A 14718-nucleotide genomic window follows, 5' to 3' on the forward strand; every position below is an offset into this window, starting at 1 on the left:
TGTAACAGATGAATAAAGTACGAGTAAGTAAAATGCGAGAGAAATAATTGCAGCGAGTGGCCCAATCCTTTTTAGCACAAAGGACAAGCCGGTTTGTTTACTTATAATGACCAAGCGTTCTTGAGGACACACGGGGATTTTAGTCTAGCACTTTCGCTTCATGTGGCTTAGTAATCTTCATTGTTTTGATAAGTGTTGTGTGGGTGAACCTATGCTAATGCACCGCCCTTCCTAGGACTAATACATACTTGTGATTATACCCCTTGCAAGCATCCGCAACTACAAGAAAGTAATTAAGATAAATCTAACCACAGCCTTAAACTCGAGATCCCGCGATCCCTCTTGCATCGATATACTAACGGGAGCTCGGGTTTCGTCACTCCGGCAACTCCGCAATTAGCAACCGAATACAAGATGCACTCCCTAGGCCCATAAATGGTGAAGTGTCGTGTAGTCGACGTTCACACGACACCACTAGAAGAATGACACCACAACTTAAATATCATAACATTGAATATTACTCAACCATAATTCACTACTAGCATTTAGACTTCACCCATGTCCTCAAGAACTAAACGAACTACTCACGAGACATCATATGGAATACAATCAGAGGTGATATGATGATGAATAACAATCTGAACATAAACCTTGGTTCAATGGTTTCACTCAATAGCATCTATAACAAGTAGAGAATAATGCCGGGAGAGTTTCCCCTATCATACAATCAAGATTTAACCCAAATTGTTACAGCGGTGACGAGGTGCAGCGGTGGTGATGGCGGTGTAGATGGTGGAGATGATGATGATGATGATGGAGATGATGTCCCACTCGATGACGATGGCGATGGCGTCGATTTCCCCCTCCGGGAGGGAATTTCCCGGCGGATTCCTGCCCGCCGGAGAGCTCTTTTCTCTCTCGGTGTTCTCCGCCCCGCGAGGCGGCCGTAACCCTTCGCGAGGTCCTCTCTCGTGGCTTAGGTTTTCGGGACGAAGGAGTACGCGAAGAAAAGGAGGCGAAAGAGGCCGTGGGGCCCCCGTACCACGTGGTGGCGCGGCCGAGCCATGGGCCGCGCCGCCCTAGGGTCCGGGCCCACCTTGGCTCCTCTCTCGCTCCCCTTCCGGCTCCCTCCGTCATCTGGAAAAATAGGAATTTACGTGAAATTTCCTTCCACGCTTGATCTTCCGAAATATTGCGTTCTGACGGTGCTTTTTCCAGCAGAATCCTGGCTCCGGTGCTTGATCCTCCAATAATGATAAAACATGCAAAATAGATGAAATAACATAAGTATTGTGTCCCAATATGAAATATATCAATGAATAACAGCAAAATTATGATACAAAATAGTGATGCAAATTGGACGTATCAACTCCCCCCAAGCTTAGACCTCGCTTGTCCCCAAGCGAAGCTGAGCTCGATAAACAAGACCACATGTTTATGGAGTGAAGAGTCGATAAATAAAATACGGACAAGAAGCATCATATTCATTCACACGAGACATTCTAGTAAACAACTTCCTCATATAACTCATCTCGAAATAAGTAAAGAGAAATCACAAGTAAAGGTGCATAAGAAATCATAATTGGTGATGGCAAACTTTGTTCTTGGTCGTAGAACTACTAACGGATTGTACTTCTAAGCAAAGCTTTCATATTAGATTTTATAGCTGAGCCTTCATATTCAAGCATAACAATCTCCTCATAATCATTGATAACTTCAAAGTCATATTCATTCAGATAAAATTGGTACTAAACAAGAAAGTATAAAAGACATGATCAACTGAATCATAGCATAAATGATTGGTTCACAACAACTCAATTGCTTGCTTGAGATAGAGAGAAATAGGTTTACTGACTCAACATAAAAGTAAAAGATAGGCCCTTCGCAGAGGGAAGCAGGGATTAAATCATGTGCTAGAGCTTTTCAAGTTTTGAAATCATATAAAGAGCATAAAAGTAAGATTTTGAGCGGGGTTTGTTGTTGTCAACGAATGGTAGCGGGCACTCTAACCCCCTTGCCAAACGAACCTTCCAAGAGCGGCTCCCATGAGGGACTGGCATCTCTACCAGCAAGGTAGATCATCCCCCTTCTCTTTTGTTTACACATGTATTTTAGTTTTATTAAGGATGACACTCCCCCCAACCTTGGCTTTCTCAATCCATGGCTAACCGAATCCTCGGGTGCCTTCCAACATTCACATACCATGGAGGAGTGTCTATTGCAAAATTAAGTTGCTTACTGATAAATCAGAGCAAAACATGTGAAGAGAATTATTAATGAAAGTTATTAATTGGGGCTGGGAACCCCGTTGCCAGCTCTTATTGCAAATTATTGGATAAGCGGATGTGCCGCTAGTCCATTGGTGAAAGTCCGCCCAACAAGATTGAAAGATAAAACACCACATACTTCCTCATGAGCTATAAAACATTGACACAAATAAGGAGTAGTAGTTTGAATAATTTAAAGGTAGCACATGAAGTATTTACTTGGAATGGCAGAAAATACCATGTAGTAGGTAGGTATGGTGGACACAAATGGCATAGGTTTGGTCTAAGGTTATGGATGTATGAGAAGCATTCCCTCTCGATACAGGTCTTTGGCTAGCAAGGTTTGATAGCAAGCATAAAGGTTGAGGGAAACAAACAAATATACATATGATAGAAACAATCATGCATCTTTCCCATAAGCACAAGCAATTTTAACTTCAGAATACTAAACTCATTAGCATAGAGATAATAGAGTAATGTATCTAAGTGTATTTCTCTCTTCTATTCAAACATCCGGGTGTTGTTGCTATTGACCAATGCTAAGTTTGCCAAAACCAAATAGATTTACTTGATGTTCCCAAAGTGATATCAATACTCATGTCAAGAGTAATCATATAATGGAGATTGCAAACTAAAATAAGGTGTGCAAAAAGTAAATGATAAGACTTCTCATTAATATTCCATAATGATAACTCACACCAACGGATACATAGATAACCAACTAAGAGAGATACTTCCACATTGCATACTATTCCATATGATAACTTCCCTACTCATGATATGACACTACTTGATAGTAAAAGATAAAGGTAGTGATGATGTGATACCGCGGCACTCCCCCAAGCTTGGAACAAACCAAGGGGATGCCAATACCGATGATGAATTACTCCTTCGGTGATGATGGCGATGGATTCCTCTCGACAAGCTTCTTAACCAGCTCCTTTAAATCTTCAATCTAATAGGTGAGGTTGCGAATCATCTCCGAGTTGTGCTCAACGCGGCTCATAATCATGTCCGGTGGTGAATTCCAACTCTTAGAATTGTTTCCCCATCCTTCAGCTTCAGATTTCATCTCTCCTGCAATGTCAGAACGATCTATATCCCAATTACTTGGCAACACTACCTTGGGGGTCCTTTCGCTTTGACGATCGTAGATTAGATTGCGGTAAGGGTTGTAATTGCTCGGAGAAGATGTCCTTGGAGCCAAGTAATGACGTGGAACCGCTCCTCCGGTAGCGATTCGTGCACTCCTCTTAATGTTGGATGGATTTGATATCACGCCAATACTTGCAACGGTGGCTTGCTGGTGTTCCTGCGGAGCTTCCTCCACTTCTTCCTCATCCTCTCTTACATCTTCTTCCTTTAGTTCCGGGTCTTGAATATTTTCCTTCAAAGGTCCCTTGTCCTTGTTGTTGGAGACCATGGTGCTTCTAGATCAAAACAAATCTGGCAGAAAACAGCTCGAAACAAAACACGACGAGAAAACGATATTACGGACCTCCAGGGGTCCGGGAGATTATATAGCAAAAATTTTCACGACATAAGGAAAGTACCAGATCAAACCAGAGTCGGAAAGGGGCAACGAGGCGGCCAGACCATAGGTCGGCGCGGGCCCGAGTCGGCCGCGCCGGCCTATGGTGGCACGCCCTCGTGCGTCCTTTCCACTCCGTTTCGAACTCATAATTTTTCATATTTTCTAAAAACAGCAGTAAATAATGTTCTGAAAGGTAAACGCGGACTTTTTATTACCCGTATCGTTACCTATTCAAAGTCGAGTTCGGCGGACTCGTCAATTTGTCCTTTGATGAAAGCCTCCGGTGTTTCCACTTGAATAATATCAACATCAACATTATAAGAATCACCCGAGATATAATGCTTGAGTCTTTGTCCATTCACCACTTGTGTGGCATTGCCTTGGAGAGAGCTAATTTTAATTGCTCCCGAACGATACACCTCCTCAACAACATATGGTCCTTCCCACTTCGAGAGTAATTTCCCTGCAAAGAATCTGAAACGAGACCGATACAATAGGACTTTATCCCCAATATTAAACTCTCTTTTGATAATCCTTCTATCATGCCATTTCTTAACCTTTTCTTTAAAGAGTTTAGCATTTTCATAAGCTTCACTTCTCCATTCATCTAGAGAACTTAATTGCAACAACCTCTTATTACCGGCTAATTTAGGATCTTTATTTAGTTCTCTAACGGCCCAATAAGCTTTGTGCTCTAGTTCTAAAGGTAAATGACAAGCTTTTCCATAAACCATTTTATAAGGTGACATTCCCATAGGATTTTTATAAGAAGTTCTATAAGCCCATAGTGCTTCTTTCAATTTGCTAGCCCAATTCTTTCTAGATTTATTAACAGTCTTTCCCAAGATAGCTTTAATCTCTCTATTTGATAATTCTACTTGACCACTAGTTTGAGGGTGATAAGCGGAAGCAATTCTATGATTAATACCATACTTAGCAAGAGTTTTTCTAAAACCTCCATGAATAAAATGAGAACCTCCATCAGTCATAATATATCTAGGTACTCCAAATCTAGGAAATATAAGATCTACAAGCATTTTTATAGAGGTCTCACCATCAACACTTTTTGTAGGTATAGCTTCTACCCATTTAGTAACATAATCAACAACGACAAGTATATGAGTGTTACCATCTGAAGAAGGGAAAGGACCCATGAAGTCGAATCCCCAACAATCGAATGGTTCAATAACAAGAGTATAATTCATAGGCATTTCATTGCGTCTAGAGATATTACCAACTCTTTGACATTCATCACAAGATAAAATAAACTTCCTTGCATCTTTGAAGAGTGTTGGCCAATAAAAACCTGATTGTAGAACCTTTTGCGCGGTTCTATCTCCAGCGTGATGTCCTCCATAAACACTACCATGACATTTACTCAATATCTCCTGTTGTTCATATTCAGGAACACATCTTCGCATAATACCGTCCACTCCTTCTTTATATAAGTGTGGGTCATCCCAAAAATAATGCCTCAAGTCATAAAAGAATCTCCTCCTTTGCTGAGCTGAAAAGGTTGGAGGCAAATACTTCGAAACAATAAAGTTAGCATAATCTGCATACCAAGGGCTCTCTCGCGAGCTCACCTTTATTACAACCAATTGTTCATTTGGAAAACTATCATTAACAGGAACAGGATCATAAGCAATATTTTCCAATCTAGACAAATTATCAAGAACAGGATTATCAGCACCTTTCCTATCTATAATATGTAAATCAAATTCTTGCAAATGAAGTACCCATCTAATAAGCCTTGGCTTAGCATCTTTCTTTGTCATAAGGTATCTAATTGCAAGATGATCAGTATGAATTGTAACTTTCGAATCAACAATATAGGGTCTAAACTTATCACAAGCAAAGACTACAGACTAACAATTCCTTTTCGATTGTAGCATAATTTCTTTGAGCAAGCATCAAGAGTCTTACTAGCATAATGAATAACATTTAATTTTTTATCTACCCGCTGTCCAAGAACAGCGCCTACAAGCAAAATCACTAACATCACACATAATTTCAAAAGGCAAATTCCAATCGGGAGGTTCGACTACGTGAGCAGCTTGTTAAGGCTTTCTTTAGAGTTTCAAAAGCTTCCTTACAATCATCATCAAAAACAAAAGGTACATCTTTTTGAAGAAGATTAGTAAGAGGCTTTGAAATTTTAGAGAAATCTTTAATAAATCTCCTATAAAACCCAGCATGACCAAGAACACTACGAATACCTTTAACATCCCTCGGATAGGGCATCTTCTCAATTGCTTCAACTTTAGCTCTATCAACTTCAATACCTCTCTCGGAAATTTTATGTCCCAATACAATTCCTTCATTAACCATAAAGTGGCATTTATCCCAATTAAGAACAAGGTTAGTTTCTTCACATCTCTGCAAAACTTTATCGAGGTTTCGCAGGCAATTATCAAAAGAATTCCCATAGACAGAAAAATCATCCATGAACACCTCTACAATACTTTCGCAAAAACCATGAAAAATAGCAGACATGCATCTTTGAAAAGTAGCAGGAGCATTACATAAACCAAAAGGCATACGCCTATAAGCATAAGTTCCATAAGGACAAGTAAACGTGGTTTTCTCTTGATCTTTAGCTTTAACGAGCAATTTGTGAAAACCCGTAATAACCATCAAGAAAGCAAAAATGAGTATTTTTAGATAACCTTTCTAGCATTTGATCAATAAATGGTAAAGGGTAATGATCTTTCTTAGTAACTTTATTAACTTTTCGAAAATCAATGCACATTCTATAACCTACAACTATTCTTTGAGGGATAAGCTCATCATTATCATTAGGCACAACAGTCATTCCTCCTTTCTTAGGAACACAATGCACAGGGCTAACCCATCTACTATCAGCAATAGGATATATAATACCAGCTTCAAGAAGTTTTAATGCCTCGTTCCTTACCACCTCTTTCATCTTCGGAATTAGACGACGTTGATGTTCAACAACAGTGCTTTGCATCTTCTTCCATATTAATAGCATGTTGGCAAATAGAAGGAGAAATCCCTTTCAAATCATCAAGAGTATAGCCAATAGCTCCTCGGTGTTTCTTCAATATTTCCAATAACCTTTCTTCCTCAATCTCTAAAAGCTTAGAACTAATAATAACAGGATATATTTTCTTATCATCAATATGAGCATATTTAAGATTATCACGTAAAGGCTTTAAATCAAAAACAGGATCTTCCTTTGGTGGCGGTGTTGTACCCAAATCTTCCACCGGTAAATCATGCTTGAGAATAGGTTGGCGAAGAAAAATTTCCTCAAGCTCATCTCTTTCTTTCCTAAAAGCTTCACTTTCACTATTCTCCAAATGTTGCTGCAAAGGATTATTAGGAACAAGAACAATAGATGCACACTGCTCCATTTTAAAATCATTACTAGGCAAGTCAGCTTTATAAGGAGTTTTGGTAAATTTAGAAAAGTTAAATTCATAAGGTTCACCAGCAAATCTAGTCAAATTTTTCTCTTTCTTACAATCTATAATAGCTCCACAATTATTTAGAAAAGGTCTACCAAAAATGATAGGACAATGATCACTAGCAGCAGAACCAAGTACCAAAAAGTCAGCAGGATATTTAATCTTACCACATAGAACTTCCACATCTCGAACAATACCAATTGGATAAATAGTTTCTCTATTAGCCAGATGAATAACCACATCAATATCTTCAAGTTCACAAGAACCAATTTCGTGCATAATCTCCGTGTAAAGCTCATAAGGAATAGCACTAACACTTGCACCAATATCACATAAACCATAATAGCAATGATCACCAATTTTAACAGATAGCATAGGAACACTAACTTGTTTGGGTTTATTAGGATGCGAAACAATATTAGAAGCATCTTCACAGAAAATAATATGACCATCCTCCACATTTTCAGCCACAAGATCTTTAACTATTGCAACAGCAGGTTCAATTTTAATTTGTTCTTCAGGTTCTTTAGGTTTCTTTTCACTTTTATTAACCGCACTAGATATGACAGAGTACTCCTTCATTTTAGCAGGGAAAGGAGTTTTTTCAATATAAGCTTCAGGAATAACATTATCAACGGCTTTCAACCACTACACATTTGTTTACGGATGAATCAACTTTATCTTTATACGGTTCATGATACTTATCAAAATTCTTCTTAGGCAATTCATAATGAGAGGCAAAAGCTTTATAAAGATTTGCAACAACTTGGGAATCAAGACCATATGTAGCACTCATATTACGAAATTTATCAAGTATCCATAAAAGCTTCAATGCATTTATAATCATAAATTATACCCGATTCTCTATCTTTGTCGTTCTCCCATCCTTCAGTATTTTCTTGGATCCGATCAAGAAGGTCCCTTTTAAACTCTTCTTTATTGCGTGTAAATGATCCAGAACAAGAAGTATCCAGCAAGGTCTTGTCTTGAAAAGAAAGTCTTGGATAGAAATTATCAATAATAACATTACCAGGAAGCTCATGAATGGGGCATTTGAGCATTAAAGACTTCAATCTCCCCCAAGCTTGGGCAATACTCTCTCCATCATGAGGCCAGAAATTATATATGCGGTTCCGATCTTTGTGAATTTCACTTGGAGGATAAAATTTGGAATAAAATAAAGGCACAATGTCCTCCCAATCAATAGAATCACCATTCTTCAACGAATTTATACCAGATGCGCCGCTTTACCGTACAGACGATATAGTGAATAGTTTCTTCCTAACTTCATTCATAGAAATACCTGCACATTTGAATAACCCGCATAATTCATGCAAAAACAATAAATGATCACCAGGATGGACAGCTCCATCCCCTTCATAGCGGTTATCCATAACACGTTCAATAATTTTCATAGGTATTTTATATGGTACTACTTCCTCACCTGGCGCTTCATCCACTACCGTTGCAGTAGTAGTAGATTTCCCAAATAGAAATTGAAGAGAAGATCTCTCCATAATGATTTATAGCAGACAGGCAGAAATAAAATCAGCACAAACAAGTAAAGGTTTTCCTTACCAATTCCGCTTACCAATAGCGCTTCACTCCCCGCAACGGCGCCGTAAAATAGTCTTGATGACCCACAAGTATAGGGGTGTATCGTAGTATCTTCGATAAGTAAGAATGTCGATCCCAACGAGGAGCAGAAGGTGTTGGCAGCAGTTTCGATGAAGGATTCACTGTAAATGCTCACAAACAAGTATTCAAGGGGTTTTGATGTAACAGATGAATAAAGTACGAGTAAGTAAAATGCGAGAGAAATAATTGCAGCGAGTGGCCCAATCCTTTTTAGCACAAAGGACAAGCCGGTTTGTTTACTTATAATGACCAAGTGTTCTTGAGGACACACGGGGATTTTAGTCTAGCACTTTCGCTTCATGTGGCTTAGTAATCTTCATTGTTTTGATAAGTGTTGTGTGGGTGAACCTATGCTAATGCACCGCCCTTCCTAGGACTAATACATACTTGTGATTATACCCCTTGCAAGCATCCGCAACTACAAGAAAGTAATTAAGATAAATCTAACCACAGCCTTAAACTCGAGATCCCGCGATCCCTCTTGCATCGATATACTAACGGGAGCTCGGGTTTCGTCACTCCGGCAACTCCGCAATTAGCAACCGAATACAAGATGCACTCCCCTAGGCCCATAAATGGTGAAGTGTCGTGTAGTCGACGTTCACACGACACCACTAGAAGAATGACACCACAACTTAAATATCATAACATTGAATATTACTCAACCATAATTCACTACTAGCATTTAGACTTCACCCATGTCCTCAAGAACTAAACGAACTACCCACGAGACATCATATGGAATACAATCAGAGGTGATATGATGATGAATAACAATCTGAACATAAACCTTGGTTCAATGGTTTCACTCAATAGCATCTATAACAAGTAGAGAATAATGCCGGGAGAGTTTCCCCTATCATACAATCAAGATTTAACCCAAATTGTTACAGCGGTGACGAGGTGCAGCGGTGGTGATGGCGGTGTAGATGGTGGAGATGATGATGATGATGATGATGGAGATGATGTCCCGCTCGATGACGATGGCGATGGCGTCGATTTCCCCCTCCGGGAGGGAATTTCCCCGGCGGATTCCTCCCCGCCGGAGAGCTCTTTTCTCTCTGGTGTTCTCCGCCCCGCAGAGGCGGCTGTAACCCTTCGCGAGGTCCTCTCTGTGGCTTAGGTTTTCGGGACGAAGGAGTACGCGAAGAAAAGGAGGCGAAAGAGGCTGTGGGGCCCCCAGACCACAGGGTGGCGCGGCCAGGCCATGGGCCGCGCCGCCCTAGGGTCTGGGCCCACCTTGGCTCCTCTCTGCTCCCCCTTCTGGCTCCCTCCGTCATCTGGAAAAATAGGAATTTACGTGAAATTTCCTTCCACAGTTGATCTTCCGAAATATTGCGTTCTGACGGTGCTTTTTCCAGTGGAATCCCGGCTCCGGTGCTTGATCCTCCAATAATGATAAAACATGCAAAATAGATGAAATAACATAAGTATTGTGTCCCAATATGAAATATATCAATGAATAACAGCAAATTATGATACAAAATAGTGATGCAAATTGGACGTATCAGGTCGCCATGACGTTCCAACGCGGAGGTTCAGGAGGCGGAAGAGGCCGCGGACGTGGAGGCGGAGCAGGCAGGGGCCAGCTGCGCGCTGATGAGGTCACCGCAGCCGGATCCCGCGCCCCCCAAACGTACGAAGAATACAGGGATATGCCGTGCCTGGCCCATCTGGATCCGGCTACGGGCAAATCCACCTATACCAATCGCAACTGCAAGTGGGTCAACGATCTGAAGAACGACCCGGAGGCAGGATACAAGCGAGCCCGGAAGCACCGCCCGCGCGGCAAAGGAGGCAAGGGCAAGAACAAGGACAAAGAGGAGGATAGTTCCGAGGCCATGGATGAGGATGACGCTTCGCCGGAACCCAAGGAGGGTACCGCAGCCAACAAGTCCAACCCCTTTGGTAAGAAGAGTGTCGGAACTTACCACACCTTCCTTGGAACCCCAACTGTCCGCGCAAAAAAATCGGCGCTCCGGACCTTGAACGCCACACTTCCGGCTGTGCCGCAGTATGTCAAGTGGTCGGAGAAAGCCTGTACCTTTGACAGGTCGGATCACCCGGCCGTCATCCCCAAAGAGTGCTACGCTCTGGTTGTAAGTCCCCGCATAGACGGGTATGACTTCTCCAAGTGTCTTATGGACGGAGGAGCTAGCCTCGAACATCATGTACCCGGAGACCCCGGAGAAGATGAACCTCACCAAGGAACAGCTCAAACACAGCACCACCGAATTTCATGGTGTGGTTCCGGTAAGAAGGCAAACTCTCTCGGGCAGCATCAAACTTCCCGTGGCCTTCGGCAATGTGAACAACTACCGCGAAGAGATGATCACGTTTGAAGTAGTGCCCTTCAAAAGCTCCTACCACGTGATCTTCGGCAGGCCCACCTACCACAAGTTCCACGCCAGGGCATGCTACATCTACAACAAGCTCAAGATTCCGGGCCCTAACGGTATGATCACCGTGTCCGGAGACTACAAGAAAGCTAGGGACCGCGAGGAAGGCGAGGCCGCCTTGCGGAATCCGTCATATCCGGAGAGGAGCTGCAAGGCTGCGCAGCCGCGGTGGATCCGACCGAGATGCGGACCACCAAGAAGCAGCATCTCCGAACGGAAGACCTCGTTCAAGGCCGCGATAGAAACCAAGAAGCATGACCTCGTCGAAGGTGACAACTCCAAGCAGGTTTCGGCCGGAGCCAACATGGACCCCAAATAGGAAAGCGCGCTCGTCGAGTTCCTCGGAGCTAACATGGATATCTTCGCATGGCAACCTTCTCGACATGTCCGGAGTACCAAGGGAACTCGCCGAGCACTACCTCAACATAAATCCGGGTGCAAAACCGGTGAAGCAAGCTATGCGACGCTTTGGAGACAAGAAGCGCCGCGCCATAGGAATGGAATTAGCAAAGTTACTAGAGGCAGGTTTTGTAGTAGAAGTTATCCCTACTGATTGGGTCGCAAACCCCGTCCTTGTACCCAAAAAGAATTCTGAAATACTAAGAATGTGCATCGATTACTCCGGCGTGAATAAGCATTGTCCGAAAGATCCGTTCCCTTTGCCGCGCATTGACCAAGTCATTGATTCGATGGCAGGGGCGGAACTTCGTGTTTTCTTGACGCATATTCCGGTATCATCGCATCCTCGATGAAGGAGTCTGACCAAAAGGCGACCTCTTTCATCACACCCTTTGGCACATACTGCTATGTTACCATGCCTTTTGGCTTGAAAAACGCAGGTGCCACATACCAACGTACGATGCAGTGGTGCCTGAAGGACCAAATTGGCCGGAACATGCACGCCTACGTCGACGACATCGCGGTCATGACCCGAAAGGGATCCGACCTACTAAGCGACCTTAAGGAAACCTTTGATAATCTCCGACGTTACAAGATGATGTTAAATCCGCTGAAGTGCGTCTTTGGCGTACCAGCAGGAAAACTCCTTGGCTTCATTGTTTCTCACAGGGGCATCGAAGTTAACCCGGAAAAAATCAAGGCTATCCTGAACATCCAAAGGCCAACTTGTCTCAAATATGTGCAACAGTTAACTGCTTGCGTTGCGGCAATCAGTAGATTTGTTAGCCGTCTTGGCGAGAAAGCCTTACCTCTATACAAGCTGCTGAAGAAAACAGACAAATTCGTCTGGGACGAGGCAGCAGACGAAGCACTTCAGGAGTTGAAGAACATACTCTCCTCCCCACCTATACTGGCAGCTGCAGCTGAGTCAGAGCCTATGCTCCTCTACATGGCGGCTACCAACAAAGTTATCAGCCTCGTAATCGTGGTAGTGCGAAAGGAAGAAGGATATGAGCATGGAGTCCAAAGGCCTGTCTATTACATTAGCGAAGTCTTGACGGAATCCAAGCAGAGGTACCCTCACTTTCAGAAGCTGGCATACGGAGTCTTCCTAGGCAGCCGGAAGCTGAGACACTACTTCCAGGAGCACCCAATGACAGTGGTGAGCAAGGCTCCCCTGGCAACAATCATCAACAACTCCGACGCAACAGGACGCGTAGCAAAATGGGGCATCGAATTATCTGCCTTTGACATCAACTACGAAGCCCGAACTGCAATCAAGTCTCAAGTTCTAGCGGATTTCATCGCGGATTGGACTGAAGCACCGGAGGGCACACCTGTGCCGGAACCTGAAGCTTGGGTCATGCACTTTGACGGATCCAAGCAACATCAAGGCTCGGGGCTGGAGTTACCTCGAAGTCACCTACCGGAGAAGAACTGCAGTGACGTTCTGAGATTCACTTCGAAGCTACCAACAATATGGCGGAATACGAGGCTCTACTACACGGTCTGCGCATCGCTAAGGAAATTGGGATCAAGCACATCATATGCTGCGGAGATTCCGACCTGGTGGCACAACAAGTAGCCGGAACCTGGAACGCCAGAAACTCCGTCATGGCGGCTTACAGAGACGAAGTTGACGAGATCGCCAAGTGCTTCCTCGGATACGAAGTCAAGTACGTCAGAAGAGACGATAACACAGCAGCAGACATGCTGTCCAAACTCGGATCCGGCAGGAAACCAATTCCGCCTGGAATTTTCCTTGAGCATCTACGAGTACCCTCAGTAAAGGGCGCAAACCCGGAAAATCCCGATCTGGCAGTTTCTCCGGCTAAGGAAGTGATGGCAATCATTCCGGCCTGGACTCAGCCGTTTCTGGATTATCTCATCGATCAAAAGTTGCCGGAGGACGAAGTCCACGCACGACAGATCATCAGACGAGCAAGATCCTACACAATTGTTGATGGACAGCTCTACAAACGAAGTGTAAACGGGGTATTTCTCAAATGCGTCTCTAGTCAAGATGGCATTGAAATCCTCAGAGAGATCCATGCAGGGGATTGCGGGCATCATGCCGCCTGATACGCGTAGATGCACACGTCCGTTGGGAACCCCAAGTGGAAGGTATGATGCGTATAGAAGCAAGTTTCCCTCAGTATGAAACCAAGGTTTAATCGAACCAGTAGGAGCCAAGAAGCACGTTGAAGGTTGATGGTGGCGAAATGTGATGCGGCGCAACAACAGGGATTCCGGCGCCAACGTAGAATCTGCACAACAAAACCAAAGTACTTTGCCCCAACGAAACAGTGAGGTTGTCAATCTCACCGGCTTGCCGTAACAAAGGATTAAACGTATCGAGTGGAAGATGTTTGCAAAGAAAACAAGTAAAACACAATTGCGTAGATTGTATGCTATATAAAGAATAGGACCGGGGTCCACAGCTCACTAGAGGTGTCTCTCCCATAAGATAAAAGCATGTTGGGTGAACAAATTACAGTCGGGCAATTGACAAATAGAGAAGGGCATAACAATGCATGTACATGATATGATAAATATAGTGAGATTTAATCCGGGCATTACGACAAAGTACATAGACCGCCATCCAACTACATCTATGCCTAAAAAGTCCACCTTCAGAGTTATCATCCGAACCCCATTCAGTATTAAGTTGCTAAGCAACGTACAATTGCATTAAGTATGGTGCGTAATGTAATCAACAACTACATCCTTAGACATAGCATCAATGTTTTATCCCTAGTGGCAACAAGCACATCACAACCTTAGAACTTTCTCGTCACTCGTCCCGGGTGTCAATGAAGGCATGAACCCACTATCGAGCATAAATACTCCCTCTTGGAGTTAAGAGTACAAACTTGGCCAGAGCCTCTACTAATAACGGAGAGCATGCAAGATCATAAACAACACATAAACAATAGATTGATAATCACCATAACATAGTATTCTCTATCCATCGGATCCCGACAAACACAACATATAGTATTACATATAGATGATCTTGATCATGTTAGGCAGCTCACAAGATCCAA

This window comes from Lolium rigidum, chromosome 1 (genome assembly GCF_022539505.1).
Source record: "Lolium rigidum isolate FL_2022 chromosome 1, APGP_CSIRO_Lrig_0.1, whole genome shotgun sequence".
NCBI classification, from domain to species: domain Eukaryota; kingdom Viridiplantae; phylum Streptophyta; class Magnoliopsida; order Poales; family Poaceae; genus Lolium; species Lolium rigidum.